This window comes from Syzygium oleosum, unplaced genomic scaffold, assembly GCF_021117445.2.
Source record: "Syzygium oleosum isolate NSW1041296 unplaced genomic scaffold, Sole_v2.1 Sole_v2.20, whole genome shotgun sequence".
Lineage (NCBI taxonomy): Eukaryota > Viridiplantae > Streptophyta > Magnoliopsida > Myrtales > Myrtaceae > Syzygium > Syzygium oleosum.
In genome coordinates this window covers 2,203,518-2,222,596 of record NW_026607504.1, presented here as the reverse complement: position 1 = coordinate 2,222,596, position 19,079 = coordinate 2,203,518, and positions in this window count along the sequence as shown.

The window sequence follows — 19,079 nt, the reverse complement described above, 5'->3', positions numbered from 1 at the left end:
GCTCCTACATGTTTGGTACAAGTCATCATGCTCGCTACCTTTTCTAATGTCTGGGAACCCCTAAATCTCAACGCGAATGATCTGTCTTTAAGTGGACCAAAAGGCGAAGTTAGTTTGACACACGAGGTGGTCTATAGATTCCACGGGGCAGCAATGAAAAATAATTGGGTTTTTGGTATTCTGTAATTGCGCTCGAGTAAACAGAATGAAAGTAGAATTGAAGGGGGTGTTTTTAAGGAGTGTTGGTGACCATTGGATTAAAAAAAAAGAGTGAATTTCTTATGTTGTATTACGAAATTTATATAAAAAGCTATGAATAAATGTACGAAATTATGATGCATTATGATTTGATTATGCATCCGTCAGCAAATTATAGAAATTTCACATAGGTGAAATGCATGGATCACGTGTTTTTCGGAATGAAAAAAGTTATCTTCTTTGCAGATTGAATTGAGGTCGGACGCTTTGTTTTATTATTTTTTATTTATCAAGGGGATATAATTGGATCTTTTGTCGTTGAAGGTCACGAACCCTTGGACCTAAGCATGTCCTTAAATTGCTTTGTTTAAACGCGAGGATGTAAAATATGGGGGTATTTCCTAAAAAAGAGGGAAGAAAAACTTTCTCTTCAACTGGGGGGTTGGGCATGTAGGCAAACAAGGAACGCAGTCTTATCAGTGATGGGGATATATCCAAACCGAATCAAAACAATTACACAGATAATAGAAAAGTGGCACACAAATTTGCCCAGATTCACCTCAGAATAGGGCTACGTCCTGCAAAGGGATTCCACTATGATATTTAGGGTTTCAACCGCAGCCACTCGTTACAATGATCTCTCATACGAGTACAATATATATGACTTAAAATGGGCCCAAAGCCCCAGCCTATCCGAATCCCTTTAATCCCACAACAAACAGGTCAGCTTAAAACATAAGCCAAAAAACCGATGTTGTTTCGGGAGCGGAACCCCCGCCTGCTGTCCGAACAGCGGGACTCCCGTTTCGGGGGCGTTGCCCCCGAACTCCTGCATTCTGTGCGCAGGAGTCACATATCGTCGGATCATACTTCGGTTTCCCTAAGCTCACATGGACATGCCCGGTATGAGAAACAAGAGTTCCCGAAGTATTCGCCAACTCCAACAATCAGCTCGCCAAATGTATACACCTGGATTGATGGGAGAGGCCCAATTGGAAGCTTGCCTTCCTTGCTTTTGTGAGGTACCATCAGTAACAACACCAACGATCCAAGACAAGTCATGATTACAGATGATTTGATTATGCATCCGTCAGTAAATTATAGAAATTTCACATGGGTGTGCAGTAAAAGAAGATTGGGGATATGATTGGATCTTTTGTCATTGAAGGACGAACCCTTCAAGGAAAAAAGAAGATTGGGGACATATCGTCACGATTTCACTAATAAAACATGTACCAAAAAGCTTGACTGAAAATCATCGGAAGTCCTTTTGATGGCTTATCCATACAGAGTTAGAGTAAAATGAAGGCGTGGTTTAATATTTAAGTATTTTAACACTCCCCTCACGCTGGTTTAATATTTTAGTATGAATGCCAATTCAGTTATAAACTTTTTAATTTGGCCAACTTTTTTTGTCAAAAGAAAATTATATTCATTATTCAAAATGATTCGTGAAAAGTACATAAATTTCAAAGTAAAGCAAATCAAGGTAGAGTAAAACCCAAAATACTGCAAAACAAAGCCAAAGCTAGAAAATCAATAGAGCACCAGCAGGGTTAAGTTTTGGCGTCCGATCATTGGATCTCGAATCTTGGTCACTAATGAGCATAAGCCGGAAATTCCTTTTCCAATAATTGTGGTGTTGCCAGTTGGCTGTGCACGCCTATATTCGGCTTCCTCTACACCATCGTTTTACAAAGACAATTAAAACAGGTTGAACAAGCACAAATCTAACATCTTGAGAGAGCAAATTTTTATGGTTCAACGAGACGCCAGAGCTCCTACAATCACTATTGAAATTGGAGGCAGAGGACTTGTGCACAGACAAAGAGCACCAGGACATTGAATCCCCGAAAACATATTTATGAAGCTCCTAGATCTAAAACTAGATCGGGAGAGTTCAAACTCTCAGATTTGGAACTTAATCAGGAGAAGAGAACTCCCGGATCTAAATGAGAGAGAAGAAGAAACATGAAAAGAAAAAAAAAACACCAACAAAATCAATAAGAGAGGAAGGGGAGGGTGATACTAGTTCAAACCCTCCCCCATGGCCGAAGGTGGAAGAAGATGATGGAGGGAGAAGAGAGAGGGAAGTGGAAGAGAGAACTATTGTTTTAACAATTTGCCAATATAGTCATTTCGATCAATTTTGGTAGGAAATCAGTGACGCGGAGATTGGTCGTCATATGTGGCACGGCCGGCATTGATGTGAACAATTTTTACAATGTTTTTAAATCTTATCTAAATTTTAATATATTTTCTTTTAGTTTTTCATTGTCACAGGCAACTAAGGAAAGCTTGCAAGCCCTCGCCGTAGGACGGCCTGGACCCACTTAGCAATTTCTGGTCAAATTTGGCCAAAAGGACTATATTGATAATTGTCAAAAAAATCTGCCAAACACTTTTGTTTGGTTAAAGCAAAGCACCTGTGTACTAGGGTGGGAATTTCAAAAATGGCAGTGTATGTCTTATGTTGTGAGAAAGGTAGAACAAATGTTTCCATATAACGATTTGCCAAACACTTCTGTTTGACTTAAGGGAAAATTCTAAATAATGGCTCTAAGTGCCCTCATTTTCTCAAATAAAGACTGAAGTAGACCTTATATTAAATAAGAGCATGAAGTGCCCTCATTTTTTCAAACAATGGCATAAAGTGGCTATAACAATTTCAAATAAGAGCCTAACCCCGCCAGCTTGTCAGCTGACCAAATTTTGCAGCCGGTCAAGGGCATTTTCATTTAAAAAATAATTTTAACATAAATTTTAGTTAAATTAGATTCAAAATTTAAAAAAAATTAAAAAAAGAAAAAACAAGCAGCCCTCCCGCCTGTGGCTGTCGTCCCATTGCCAGTGGGGTGGCGGTGATGGTCGGCAGGGTCACCGATGTCCTCTCCTGATTCTGGCGAGGGCCAACAGGCCATCGCCGCTGCCCCACCAGAGATGGGGAGGCGACCAAAGGGGGGAGGGCCGTTTTTTTTTCTTTTTTTTTTAACTTTAGCTTTTTTTAAATTTGTTTTTTATGGAAAGAAAAAAAACAGATAAGTAAAAAAAGAAGAAAAAATTAAAAGACGAAAATGCCCTTGACCCTAGTGAAGTCAGGTCCTTTTTTGAGACTAACATAGCTACTTCACACCCTTATTTAAAACAATGTTCATTTCATATCCTTATTTGAAATAAGGTCCACTTCGTGATCTTATTTGAGAAAATGAAGTCACTTCAAGCCCTTATTTGGAGTTTTTTGTAGTATTAACCCTTTCAAAAATGATACTTTCTAGACAATATTGGTAGGGAAGGATAGTTTGCAAAGAGCCTTCAAAAAATAGTATTTTAAAATGAGTCTCTCTTCCTCTCTCTCTATTAAGTGAAACAACCATAGTTTTGTGACATCCTCGATTCGGAACCTAATTCGGCAAGTGAAGTGGCTTAAACTGTCAATGCTCTAATAGCAGGATTAGGCTATGAGTCGATTCACGAATCGTTCATGGGTCAACTATTCGATTAGGAAAGGCAATTGAGGGTTGGACAATGCGATCGACTAGAGTACTCGACCATGGAAAATAGCTCGACCATAAGGATCGATGCGGGATGACATTATGACGTCATGGGTTAATCAGTGAAAGGTTAGGAATCGATTCGGCGAAAGTATACATAGTCATATTGCTGGTGATTCCGCACGATCATTATACTAAACCCGAACGATCTTAAGTCAATTTCACTAGACCACGTGCCCCGGGTAAATAAGTCAATTCCACACGATTACATGATAACCGAAAATGATCCATGGATTAATGAGAGTCGAATATAGATTGATTGACGAATCAACCATAAGACACGCTAGCGACACCCCAAGAGGCCACCTAACTCGAATAGGCCGTATTAAGAACACTTCCCATTGAAGTTTAGCCACAAGCCTTGATCCGATTATAGGTTTTCGATTAAGGATTGTTCCGAGACTTTCCGGTCCGAGTTAGTTGGGTTAAAACTAGAGAATAGTTTTGGGCCCCGAAACTTTGGACAAAGGAATTAGTGGGCCGAGAATGGAAGCCCACAAGGGAGTCGACTGGGAAAAAAAGCCCAATGGGCCTCACACCCAAGACCAAAGCCCAATGAGCCCAAGGAAAGCCCATTAAGCTTTTCAAGCCCATTTCTCTTCCAATTGGGCCCATTCAAGCTCGAGCCCAAGTTTGCTGGCCCGAGCCCGAGCTCACGTGAATAGTAACCGTGAATAGTGTCAAGGGTGAATTTATCAAAATGCCCTTCAAGCATTTATGTCCTAGAAACAAAAGGATATTAAGAGAGAAGACTTTGGTGTCTTGTGATGATGGAAGAGGACTTTAGGGGCAAGCATTAATGTGAGATATTTCAAGACTTAGTGGCCTTGCTTGAAGTGATAAGCCTTGGCTCTCTCTCTCCCTCTTTTTGTCTATTGTCTTTCTCTCTCTCTCTCTCTCTCTCTCTCTCTCTCTCTCTCTCTCTCTCTCTCTCTCTCAAATTCGTTTTCCCCCTTGGCAGCCCCATTTTCTCTCTCTTTTCTCTTCCTTTTTCCTTGTTTTTAGCCGCCGTTCACCCCCATCTTCGCCCCCAAGCCACCCGTAGCCGCCCCCTTGCCGCCGGACCGCCGTGCGCCACCCGTAGCCGCCCGTTCAGCCCCCCACCGAGCAGCCGAAGCTGCTGTCCAGCCGAGACCCAGCCGACGTCGTCATTCCGTGTCATTTCTGGACCGTGACACGCATAGCCCTTGCCGTCGTCGACGTGCCGGTGTCTTCGGATTTTCAATCGGGTGAGTTATTGCCCTAATCCCTTGCTTAGTAGGTTAAACTTGATTAGAGCGGATTGGTTTAAGTCAATTATGTTTAGTATTAATTAATTAGGAATTAGTTGTTAAGCTGTTGGAATATTATTCGGGAATTAAATAATAATATCTTATTAATTTTCGGAATTAAAAATATTATTATTTTATTAATATTTTTGTGGAAATTCCGAAATTAAATTGTGTTTATTTTAGGCTTAAATTGTGATGCCTAAGCTAGAATTTGCCTTATATATTGGTTTGTACGCCAAATTGAATTATTTGGTTATGGTGAAATATAGAATTATGGTGTTTACACTAAAAAGTGAACATGGAAATAGGCATCGGGAGCTTTGGCGTCGGTAACTTACCGATAGTTCGCAACTTACCGATAGTGGGTGAGCAGAGGATCGGCATCAGCAACTTACCGATAGTTAGATGTCAATAACAAAACTGCTTATGGATAAGGGTGGTTATTTGAACGTGGAGAGTGCCTAGAAAATAGGAAGATAATAACCACCGTTAGGAAGTTACTTTTTATTTAAAATTTAAAAGTTGTAAACGCTTGTACGGGATTATAAATATCCCAAGTTTGTATTTTAAAGAGCCCCCAAAATCAACAACAGAACTCACGTTCTTTATCAGTTTATCTTTCTTTTATCTTTACATTTCCTGCACTCGTACCTTTACATTTGGCCAAGACCATTATTTTCCTGCAATTTACAAGCTTTAATTTTTTAGGAGTAGTTCTAATGCTCAGATTCACGTCGCCGAGTCGTCCTCCGATATGAATTTTCATCCTTGGTGCTTCGTCGTCGAGTCAAATCCCGGTGTAGTACCGCCGCTCTTTCAAGCTTCGTCCTCGAGTCAAATTCCGTCGAAGTTTGTTTCGATAGTACTTCCCAAACTTTTCCGTCGAGTCAAACTCCGGTTTGGTTTAGGTTTGTACAATTCCACGTTGATTTTTATGATCGCTTGGATATTTCCTGTCAAATCACCACAGAACTCGTCCTTCAATTAAAAGCCGAAGATCCATTTTCGGTGTTTGTTTCCTTACGGATTAAATTACGGAGAAACAAATTGGCACGCCTGGTGGGACGAATGTGGCTGATTCGAGGAAATATGAAGGTACGTACTCAACTTGATCCTGACCATCCTGGTGGTGTTCTGGGTTATCATCTGCATAATTGGTGGGACAAGTAACGAGAAGGAGGTGTCAACATCCCGAAGTAATTACCGATGAGCAGAGAAAACAGTTGGAAACGAAAATTTGATCGTAATGGCTTCTATAAGGAGGATACAGAATTGGCCCAACCAACAAATGAGACTCCACAAATTGCAGCAGCAGATGATGTTGAGTCAAGTTCTACACCTTCTATGTTCGTGAATTCAAAACCGATGCGAAAGGATCAGGGGGCAGGATGGTCAACGGCTTGTATGCTCTTCAAATGACAAAATATGAGGATTCGGCTTTTGTCAAGTAGCAGAAAAGTTACCAATGCCATGGGGCAGATTCAGCTTCTATCAAGTAGCAGAAGAGTTACGGGGCACCTAAAGGCCATTAGTTAAAAGAATCGAATGATTGGTAAATCATTCAATTCTTTTAAGGGGGCATCTGTTTACACCAAAAAGTGAAAAAAAATCATGGAAATAGGCATCGGGAGCTTTGGCGTCGGTAACTTACCGATAGTTCGCAACTTACCGATAGTGGGTGAGCAGAGGATCGGCATCAGCAACTTACCGATAGTTAGATGTCAATAACAAAACTGCTTATGGATAAGGGTGGTTATTTGAACGTGGAGAGTGCCTAGAAAATAGGAAGATAATAACCACCGTTAGGAAGTTACTTTTTATTTAAAATTTAAAAGTTGTAAACGCTTGTACGGGATTATAAATATCCCAAGTTTGTATTTTAAAGCCCCCCAAAATCAACAACAGAACTCACGTTCTTTATCAGTTTATCTTTCTTTTATCTTTACATTTCCTGCACTCGTACCTTTACATTTGGCCAAGGCCATTATTTTCCTGCAATTTACAAGCTTTAATTCTTTAGGAGTAGTTCTAATGCTCAGATTCACGTCGCCGAGTCGTCCTCCAATATGAATCTTCATCCTTGGTGCTTCGTCGTCGAGTCAAATCCCGGTGTAGTACCGCCGCTCTTTCAAGCTTCGTCCTCGAGTCAAATTCCGTCGAAGTTTGTTTCGATAGTACTTCCTAAACTTTTCCGTCGAGTCAAACTCCGGTTTGGTTTAGGTTTGTACAATTCCACGTTGATTTTTATGATCGCTTGGATATTTCCTGTCAAATCACCACAGAGCTCGTCCTTCAATTAAAAGCCGAAGATCCATTTTCGGTGTTTGTTTCCTTACGGATTAAATTACGGAGAAACATATGGGTATTTAATTAATAAACCCTGAGGTGTCGGGTTTATTTGTTAAGTTTTATGTGAGAAATATGTTGTGGATACTTGAATATAGAAGCATGCCAAGTTTGGGAATTTATTGATATGTGTATAATCACGTGTGAATATTTTAGTACATTTTTACGTGTGGAAGTTGCGATATTTCAACGTGTTAGCACGGATCATGTTTGCATTGGCTATTGAAAATTATAATGATGGAACCTGAGCGTTGCTATGTGTGCATGATCACCTAAAGGTTCCTTTCGTGCCTGGTTATACCGGAAAACCGTATACCGAATGACCGCCAACCTAGGGTTTAGCCGTGGCCCTAACGGGTGTCCCCAATTTGGTAATTGGAAGCCGTCGCTGGTAACAGGGGAGACGTAGTCATTTGCAAATCGGATTCAGAATGAACCCATTTATGGGATATGCCGTCATTGTGGTCGGGTGAGACAATGCCGTGCCCCACGGGGCGGGACGATACCCAATTATGCCGGAAGACCGCTAACCTGATGCGAATAACGCGGGTTGTGCCGTGCCCTGTGTAGCTGTAATAATCAGAATACACATGAAAGATTGTTGTGGCATTGCGCTTGATTATGGGATGAAATTGTGAGGCACGGTATGGGACGGGCCGAAGCGATTTCACCTTATAATCGGGACACGTGTGGATGCATTGTGCATGGGAAAGTTGTTGCATATTCTGATTACATGATATGCTTGTTGCATTATGATTGTATATGATAGTTTATAACGTGCAGGACGTGTGTGCCAAGGTAAGGGAAGAATGTTTGCAATTGTTTAATGGCAAGTATGTTTATGTTGGGCTGGGCAGCCTGCTCGTGTGAATAGTTAGGGCAAAGCAGGGGTTGCTTTGCTATTGATCTATCATTGATAGGTTGCTGCATGTTTTAGGTGCATCCGAGATGAGTTGACCTCCTAGTCGAGACTTAGATCGTTAACTTATTGAGATTTTATCTCATTCTTTGTTGTTAACCATCTTTTCAGGTGCCCAGGTACGAGTACGCATTGCGTTCCTTGTGATACGGTTATGTCGAGGGGGAAATACCTATTGAGGTTGTCCTCGTAGATAGAGGAGCTAGGTTAATCCCTATCCGTTGTTGTTGTAATCGGGAAGGTCGGCATGGCGGACTGGTAATATATTAATCCCCGATGTACTACTAATGATGTGTATATATATGTTGTATGTTTTCCTGTCTGTCCATGTTGTTGTCTGAAGATATATGCTTCCGCATGTGCATGATCTAAAGTGAAAATGGATGGGTCGACGTTGCATCCTGGGATGTCGTAATTTCACGATCAAGGAAGGATGTTCGCGCGCTCGAGGGTTCGGGGCGTGACAAGTTTTCCCTGACTCTACCTTACAAGAGCACCAAGACTACCAACTCTTATTTAGAAAAGCATCGGAGAAGCTGACGATGATGAAAGTTCCATCAACTCTTTTCGCTCTTCAGGGTAGGCCTCAAATGTTTTCAAGATGATGTAATTTTTGATCGCGTATTATTCATTGTTTAAGTTGACTTCATATTATAATCGCTCAATATGTTGGTAGGCTTCAGGTCCATCTGCAAGTTTATTGCCGGTCGAAAAGGTCATAATCAATTAATCTACTAGGCGTGGGCGAAACCTCATCGAATGAAATTGATGATTCTTTGTTGGTCTTTTACTAGGTCCAAACTTCCATTCTCTATAATTGAGTGGACCCCTTTGAAATGAATAATATATCAGCCATTGATAGAGGAATCACTCCCCCAATACTAATTTAGTGAAATACTAATTTATTCTCATGACTCGTTAAGACATTGATGTTCTTCTCTTGGCCTTGAGGTGGTGGAGAGCTCTCTCTCTCTCTCTCTCTCTCTCTCTCTCTCTCTCTCTCTCTCTCTCTCTCTCTCTCAACTGGAGAAATCAATGTGAGAAAAGGTTTGATATGCCATGAAGATCTTGAAGATGTTGCAGGTCTTGGTTAGTTGTCTAGCTCTAGGAGTTATCGCTCACGGGCAACAAAATCCAGGTTCTCTCTCCCGCATACACTAGCGCCTGCAGTGATCATTGAATTGTGAAGAGTTAGAGACATTAGATAAACGGGATTTTAGAAAACGGCATAGTTATGATTCAGTGTCTACATTTCTTTCTGTCAGCAATCGTCCTTGCAAGCAGAAGACAAAATATAGTCATATTGAATTTGTCTTAGAAAATGAGTACTGAGTATATAAGCGGAGTTGAGCTCAAGGAGTTTTAACAGTTTTAAAACTACATATAGCAATAATTTGTACTCAAATTTAGGAATTTAGCAAAGTTAAGGCCGTTCAAGATTCTCCAGGGAACATTCATGAATCCTCCTATATAATGAAGAGTTAGCAGTGTATCATCCTCTAGCTTACTTAATTTTTGCAAATGACATCCCCGTTCTCAAGCTTTTCACAGATGCCTTTATCGTCTGATTATCCATCAAAACTTCTTTTCAACTAACAATTATCAAGCCAATTCTTGCAGACATAATTTTCATTGCTGAAATGTCCATCTAGCTGATACTGTTGTTAAAAAACTAGATAAAAAAGTATAAAGGACATTACAAAAAAATCAAGATATTTATAACATTGTCTATATATCGAATTTGTGATGCATTGTGAAAAGCAAGTGACAATCTCTGATTTGACCTTGATTTAGGTTTCATAAGCATTGATTGCGGGGCACCTAGTAATTATTATGACAGTCAGCTCGATATATACTACGCGGCCGATGCAGGGTTTGTAGATTCCGGAATAAACATGCAGGTGTCCACCCAGGTCATCTACCAATACAACGAACAGCAATCAAAGAATCTCAGGATCTTCCCCAATGGAACAAGAAATTGTTACACATTAATGCCAGATCAAGGAAAGGGTAACACATATTTGGTCAGGGCTGACTTTTGGTATGGGGATTATGATGGCAAGAATCAAACCCCAGCATTTGACCTCCATATTGATGTTAACTATTGGACCACGGTGAGCTCTTCGTCTTGGATATACGGAGAGATTATTTACACTCCTCCAAGAGATTATATTCAAGTTTGCTCGGTGAATACTGTTGAATAAACATTAAATGGCTGTTTTTTGTTAGTGCGTTATTTCAGCAGTTTTATAGGAAAATGAAATGTCAAGAGTCAGCAGTTACTCTTACGGGTGATAATGGGTTTTAATTTTGGTTTATGGCTATTAATAGAATTGCCTATAATTAAGTTTATTTCAGTTTTAGAAGGGCAGACTACAACCTATAAATAAATCATTGTATTGCTTGTAAGGATGACACAGAATCGAGAATAAAGCCTCTCTTCAGAAATTATTTTTTTCTCCACAAGTCCATAGTTTTGCAGCCAACAATCATTTTTTTTTTTACAAATTGGTATCAGAGCCGATGGGGAGTGTAATCAATAATGTGCCGCTGCCCTGATTAACGAAGGTGAACTACGAGAATTGGAGCATCCAAATGAAAGCTCTTCTCGGTTTTGTGGATTGTTGGGAGGTGGTTCAAGAAGGTTTCGAAGAACCAGAATCTACCGCAGGATATACGGCGGCTCAAAATAAGGCGTTGAAAGAAACGCGATCAAAGGATAAGACGACATTGTACATGCTGTTCCGAGCTGTTGATGAGTCGGGCTTTGAGAAGATTGCGAGTGCGAAAACTTCAAAAGAAGCGTGGGACATCTTGGAGACTGCGTACAAAGGAGCCGACCGAGTTAAACAAGTTCGCCTTCAAACTCTTCGCAGCGAGTTGGAAGGCATGAAGATGAAGGAGTCGGAAGGTGTGTCCGATTACATCACGCGTGTTCAAACCGTGGTGAATCAACTCAACCGAGATGGAGAAAAGTTGTCCGATGCACGGGTCGTGGAGAAGATTCTGAGGTCGTTAACCGACAGTTTCGAGAATGTGGTATGTGCCATAGAAGAGTCAAAGGATCTAGCAACGTTCACGGTCGACGAGCTTGCCGGTTCCCTTATGGCACATGAACATCGTAAGAAGAAGAAGAAGGAGGAGACACTTGAGCAGGCACTTCAAACCAAAGCATCGATCAATGACGAAAAGATACTCTATTCTCAAAACTTTCAAGGTAAATGGCGTGGCCGTGGTGGTCGAGGAAATAGTCGCGGTGGGAAAAGCCGCTGTCAAGAAGGGTATTATGAGGAGAAGGGGCAATCAAACCAACAGAATTGGCGTGGAAGAGGACGCGGTCGTGGAAGAGGCGGTCAATCAAATTATTCCAACATCGAGTGCTACAAGTGTGGCAAATATGGTCACTATGCGAAGGATTGCAATTCCGATAAGTGTTACAATTGTGGAAAGGTGGGGCATTTTGCAAAAGATTGTCGAGTCGAGAAAAAAGTGGAAGAGACAACCAACCTAGCCACGGAAGATGAGGTGAAAGAAGGTTTTCTCTTAATGGCATACAACAAATTAAACACCGACAACGACACGGTGTGGTACCTCGACACGGCTGCAAGCAACCATATGTGCGGGCACGAGCATTGTTTCAAAGAGATGCGGAAGGTTGAAGCTGTATCTGTATCGTTTGGAGATGGCTCGAAGGTTGAGGTCAAAGGCCAAGGTACGATTTATTATTTACAAAAGGATGGTTTAGTTGGGTCAATCCAAGATGTGTATTACGTACCAGACCTCAAGAGCAACATTTTAAGTATGGGGCAACTCATGGAGAAAGGTTATTCGGTTTTTATGAAAGACCGGATATTACTATTGAAAGACAAGCAAGGGCGTTCAGTCGCTCAAGTTGAAATGGGGAGAAATCGGATGTACAAACTGAATTTGAGAAGTGTACGAGAAAAATGTTTGCAAGTCAACGTAGAAGACAAGGCATCACTGTGGCATCTCCGTTTTGGTCACCTACATCATGAAGGCTTAAACAAGTTGGCAAAGAAGAACATGGTGCACGGACTACCGGACATGGAATACGAGGGAAAATTTTGTGAAGAATGTGTGCTCGGAAAGCATGCGAGAATGTCGTTTCAAAAGAAGGCAGAATATCGGGCTAAGCAACCTCTCAAGTTGATTCATTCCGACATATGTGGACCAATCACCCCCGAATCTTTCAGCGGCAAAAGGTATTTCATTTCCTTTATTGATGATTTCTCACGAAAAACTTGGGTTTATTTTCTGAAAGAAAAATCCGAGGCGTTCGAGGTGTTCAAAAAATTCAAAGTACTGGTGGAAAAGGCAACCGGTAGACACATCAAATCTGTACGATCCGATAGAGGTGGCGAGTACACTTCGACGGTTTTCATGGAGTATTGTGAGGAGCAAGGCATAAGGCGATTTCTAACCGCACCGTACTCTCCACAGCAAAACGGTGTGGCCGAGAGGAAGAAACGGACCATTCTCGACATGGTTCGGTCAATGCTCAAGAGCAAGAAAATGCCGAAGGAATTTTGGGCGGAAGCCGTGCAATGCGCCGTCTATGTTCAAAATCGGTGTCCACATGCGAAGTTGTATGATCAAACACCACAAGAGGCATGGAGCGGACAAAGACCGACAGTCTCTCATCTCAAAGTATTCGGCAGTTTGGCCTACGCACACGTGCCGGATCAGCGAAGAACAAAGCTCGAAGACAAAAGCAAAAGGTATATTTTTATTGGGTATGATGAGAAAACAAAAGGATACAAGCTATTCGACCCGATAAGCAAGAAGATTCTAGTGAGCCGTGATGTACGAGTTCATGAAGCAAATGAGTGGGATTGGAATAAAGCAACAGAGGGTATCATCAAAGTTGGAGAATCATCAACTGCTATACCAACAACCATACCAGAAAATTCTGAAACTATTGATGATGAAGATGAATCGCGACAACCCAAAATGCGAAGTTTACAAGATTTGTATGATTCGACAAATGAGGTACACCTTGTATGTCTTTTGGTGGAATCCGAGAATATAAGTTTTGAACAGGCGGTGCGAGACAAGAAGTGGCAAACTGCCATGGACGAGGAGATTAAAGTAATAGATCGCAACAACACATGGGAGTTAGCAGAATTGCCGAAAGGAACTCAGCCCATTGGTGTCAAGTGGGTGTTTAAGAGAAAGATGAATGCTCAAGGGGAGATAGAATGGTATAAGGCGAGACTTGTAGCAAAGGGATACAAGCAAAAGGCGGAAATCGACTATGACGAGGTGTTTGCTCCCGTTGCAAGAATAGAGACAATCAGATTGCTCATTTCACAAGCGGCTCAATTTAAATGGCCGTTATTACAAATGGATGTCAAGTCGGCATTCCTGAATGGTGTGCTTGAAGAAGAAGTTTATATCGAACAACCACCCGGGTACATGAAAATCGGAGAAGAAAAGAAGGTGTTGAAATTGAAGAAGGCACTTTACGGGTTGAAGCAAGCACCGCGGGCGTGGAATACTCGTATCGATACATACTTCAAGGAGAACGCGTTCGAGCAATGTCCCTACGAACATGCCCTTTATGTGAAGAAGAGTGGAGGTAATATGTTATTTGTTGCTCTTTATGTCGATGACCTCATTTTTATGGGGAATAATAATGAAATGATACAAAAGTTCAAGAGCACAATGACACGGGAATTCGAGATGACAGATTTGGGCTTGATGAAGTTTTTCCTTGGTCTGGAGGTAAGACAAGGAAAGACGGGTATCTTTGTATCCTAGGAGGCATATACGAAGGAGATTTTGAAGAAGTATAAGATGGAGTCTTGCAATCCGGTTTCAACACCAATGGAACCGGGTGCAAAACTCTCTAAGTTTGATGGAGGAGAACGAGTCGACGCAAGCAAATACCGGAGTTTAGTGGGAAGCCTTCGCTATCTCACATGCACAAGACCGGACCTTGCATTAAGTATCGGCATTGTAAGTCGGTTCATGGAGGAGCCAGTTTATTCACACTGGAAGGCGTTGAAGCGAATCCTACGGTACATCCAAGGAACAGTGTCACTCGGGTTATTCTATACAAATACGGCAGATTACAAGTTGGTCGGGTACTCCGACAGCGATTGGTGCGGAGATTTGGACGATCGGAAAAGCACATCGGGTTATGTGTTTTTTATGGGTGACACGGTGTTCACCTGGCTTTCAAAGAAGCAACCGATCGTGACACTCTCGACATGTGAAGCTGAATATGTGGCAGCATCTTTGTGTGTACGTCATGCGATATGGCTCAGAAATTTGTTGGGCAAGTTGGAGCAACAACAACTCGGTGCGACTGTGATACGAGTTGACAACAAATCAGCAATTGAGTTGAGCAAGAACCCGGTGAATCATGAGAGAAGCAAGCATATTGACGTTCGCTTTCACTTCATCCGAGATCAAGTGAAGGAAGGAAGTGTGGAATTAGTGCATGTGGCAAGTCGGGACCAAGTCGCGGATATCTTCACGAAACCGCTACCGACGATACTTCTCGACAACTGCAAAAGATTGATCGGCATGAAAGATGGCAGAAGCATTTAAGTTTATGGGGGAGTCTTGTTGAATAAACATTAAATGTCTGTTTTTTGTTAGTGCATTATTTCAGCAGTTTTATAGGAAAATGAAATGTCAAGAGTCAGCAGTTACTCTTACGGGTGATAATGGGTTTTAATTTTGGTTTATGGCTATTAATAGGATTGCCTATAATTAAGTTTATATCAGTTTTAGAAGGGCAGACTACAACCTATAAATAAATCATTGTATTGCTTGTAAGGATGACACAAAATCGAGAATAAAGCCTCTCTTCAGAAATTATTTTTTTCTCCACAAGTCCATAGTTTTGCAGCCAACAATCATTTTTTTTTTACAAATACCGGCTCAGGAGTTCCGTTCATATCAGCTCTCGAGTTGCGGTTGCTGGATAACTCAACTTACCACATCAATTCTGGTGCACTTGTAACCAACTGGAGATATAATTTAGGTAGCTTAAACACATACAGGTGATTTTCTTTGTTATTGCCCCTCATTTTTGGACGTTGACCACATTTATCGGTCAGTAAATGACGTGTTAGCGTATTTACAATTTACAAAACACGCACTTTCGCATAATGCAACTGCACGAACAATAGAAAACAGTCTGTTATTCCCCAACCAATTTGTGTCGGCTTGTTCATCATTTTGCACTTACTATCATAATTATTTGACTAGCATCTGCATTAATAGGCATCCACAAGATGTATATGATCGCATCTGGACCGGTCAGACATATAGTAATTGGGTGTCAGTCAGCAACACAACGGCCATCGTGACAAGTACAAGCAATGACGCCTACAAAGTTCCACCTGAAGTTTTGATGACCGCCACACAAACACAAAACGTCACTGATCCTTTGAGTCTGCTCTGGCCCTCAGCCAACTCTACTAATGATTGGTCTATGTACTTTCACTTTGTGGAATTGCAACTGCAAGAGAACCAAATCAGAGAACTCTTGGTATATGTACTAGATGAATTCGTGAAAACCGTCATGCTTGAGAACCTAAGGCCGGTGACCGTGGCCTCATTTCTCATAGCTGGATGATGTCACGCCCCGTACCCCCACGAAGCGTGAGCATCCCACCTTCGGTCGATAAATTGCGACGACCCAGGAAGCGTCGCCGACCCACGCCCATACAGAGATCAAGCACAAGTGGAAGTATAAAATAAACAAACCCAGACAATTACAATATGAGCCAAGGATAGCCATCCAATAAACAACGATCAACGCAGAAAATATGTACATACTTATATTACTATTTTAAAACTCTTTGTACAGTGTTCACGACAACCAAAAAGGAAACACCAACAGCTGGGAATAACCCAAACAGCCACTTCTCCGTTCTGCTCCGTCTCCACAGGGGTGCACGCTCAACGACCGCTGGATGAAATGCAGCATCCCAAAAAGTGGTGGTGTCCTCGGCATCCTACGGTTGGGGGTCTGAAAATGTTTCGGTTTACACAACCGTGAGACGAATCTCAGCGAGTTCAACCCCTAAACCTAGGCTAGGCTAGCATGCAATCTCCTGACCGGAAACAAATATTTATAATCACAACACGACAATAATCAAACCATTCTCAGACCCTGCAGGTTAGACAGATCAACATATAATAATCACGGCACATACGTGGCACGCATGATCACCCGTATACCAATTACATGCTCATGCACTGATTCTCACACCTTCGTATGCCAGTCTATGGATGTTCATGCATGCAAATGTCGTCGACATGTCATGCGTATTTCTCCGGCCCACTGGCCCACACTGGCATACTTGCCCAATTCATTATTATTACGACTCGAGTCATCAATTTTTAACGGCCGGGTGCGTCTAGCCTGCTTCAAAGTGCATGAGGCGCAGCAACCGATCAATAGATAGGATTTATATAAGTCCTAAATAACCCCTAAAAATGCCTAATTCCTTGCCATCAACCAATGACTCAACTAAGTACTCAACTTGGACAAATTGCACAAATTCGGTACTCAATGAACAGTATCAGGGGAGGACACATTTTGTCCACTAAACCACAATTAAACACCCTCATTAGGCTCTAATCTCAAACTCCAATCACCCAACAACCAAATACACTTAATTAGGCCTCAATTAAGTCCAAATAACACTTGAATTGCCTAATTTCAAGTCTTGAATCATTGAACTCAATTAGTGCCACACTTAGACAAATTTGTGCAATTTCGGTACTAATGAACAAGCATCGTGCGATTAAGCCTTAGTCACTAGTTCACACTTAAACAATCACATTAAGGCCTAATCACATACCCTAATCACCCAACTACCAAATACACTTACTTAAGCTTCAAATAAGCTTAATTAGCCCCTAAAATGTCCAATTCTAAGTCATTAACCATTGAACTCAATTAGTACAAAACTTAGACAAAAATACACAATTTCGGTACTCAAGAACGACTGCAGACAGGGGCTGTTTTGGGCCTTAATCCACCATTAAAACATCTCATTAGATCCTAATGACCCATACAAAACATCACACGCACAATTAAACCTAATTAACCCTCAATTAGGCCTAATTAACCCCTAAAAATGCACAATTAAACTAATTAAGGGTTTAGGGGTTTATACTCGCCTATTAACGACTCGGGACGACAGGAACGGGCGGTCGATCACCGACGCGCGGTAAGGATCGACGGCGGCGTTCCGGGTGCAAGCCGGCGGTCCGCGGCGACACCGGCGGAGGCGATTTGCTGCTGGTTTTGTTCTGTTTGGGCTGGAAATGGGACTGTGGATGGCCGAACAGGTGAGAGGAAGGTCCAAGGGTCTTTGTGGCGTGCGGTGGTAGGTGGCCGCGGCTCACGCGATCTTTGTTCCGGCGTGAAACGAGTGCACTGAGAAAATGCGAACGTGAACTGCAGAACCAGAAACGGAAGAGAAGAAGAAGATTTTCTGGGGAAATGACCGAATGAATCTCACGAGAGAGAGAAATGGTTTGGTCCAAGTGAGTCAACAATGGGTGAGTGGATTCCAAGTGTCAAGATCTAGGGCTATTGGACAATTTTGCCCTTGATCCAATGGCTATGATTCCTTCTTATCCAATTATTTAGGGGTAAAATGGTCATTGATCCTTAACCCAAGCTGACCAGATCTGGTTTAGCCCTAACTCACCTTGGTTAGTCCCCTAATTAAATCCAAAATTCGGAATTACCAAAAATGGGTCCAAGGGCATTTTGGTAATTTTTCGGTCCCGGGTCAAAATTCCAATTTTCGCACACCCGCGTTCCATATGTGCGTGGCCAACATAATATGGCGTCGGAATCGCGAAATTCACTTTTTAAGTCCTCGAAAACTGACTGCAAAGTTTCGGGAATAAAATAATATTATTTTTCAAATTTTTTTCGATATTCCACTTTTTGGCCAAAACCACTCTAAATGTGCATGGCCACCCCAAAATGACATTGGCCGCGAAAAATAACCTCAAACGGCCTCCGAATCCGGCCTCGGTTCCCACAGGGGCAAAATCGTAATTTCTCACCCCCGGACCGAAATTCCAATTTTCACTCGTACTAACCCCAAACGTGTGTGGCCAGCGTAATATGACGTCAAATTCCCAAAAATAGTCTCTTAAGCCTTCGAAAATCGACCTCGAAATCTGGGCTCAATTCCGTGAACAAAACTCGTTAAACTTTCAATTTCAGGGTCTCTCACTAACGGGCGGCTGTTTAGGAGTTACGCGTATCGACCTAGGGCTATCCATATCGTAATGGTTTCGATCATTGAGAGAATGAGAAATTATCATTAGTTCCAGAGGTCACGATCGCTCGGTTCAAGTTCAAGACTGGTTGGCCATGTGTACTTTCGGTCTTGCAGAATCACCTGCGATCCGATGGTACATCGTTGGCCTTGGCCAAACCAGATCCGTTACCTTTCCTAAGATCGATCCATACTGGTTCATAATATTCTCTCGTCATTTCTCGAGATCGGTGCCCAATTCACGATCGGGTCCCTGGTCGACGTACCATTTTCCTAGTTAGCCATACCCCATTGGTTAGTATCCCGAGAGTGATCAGCTCTGGGCGAGACTTACTAAAATGAAATGCGAAATATGATCAATTTATTGATCCCGGAATTACATCGAAATTCAGGCTGTTACAGACGATCTTTGGAATTGACTATTAATGCGATGACCCGCTCTACTCTGCCACCTCTCCTAGTCATGGTCACGGGCCGGTTTTGGCTCGGAACCGGCCCGGTCAAA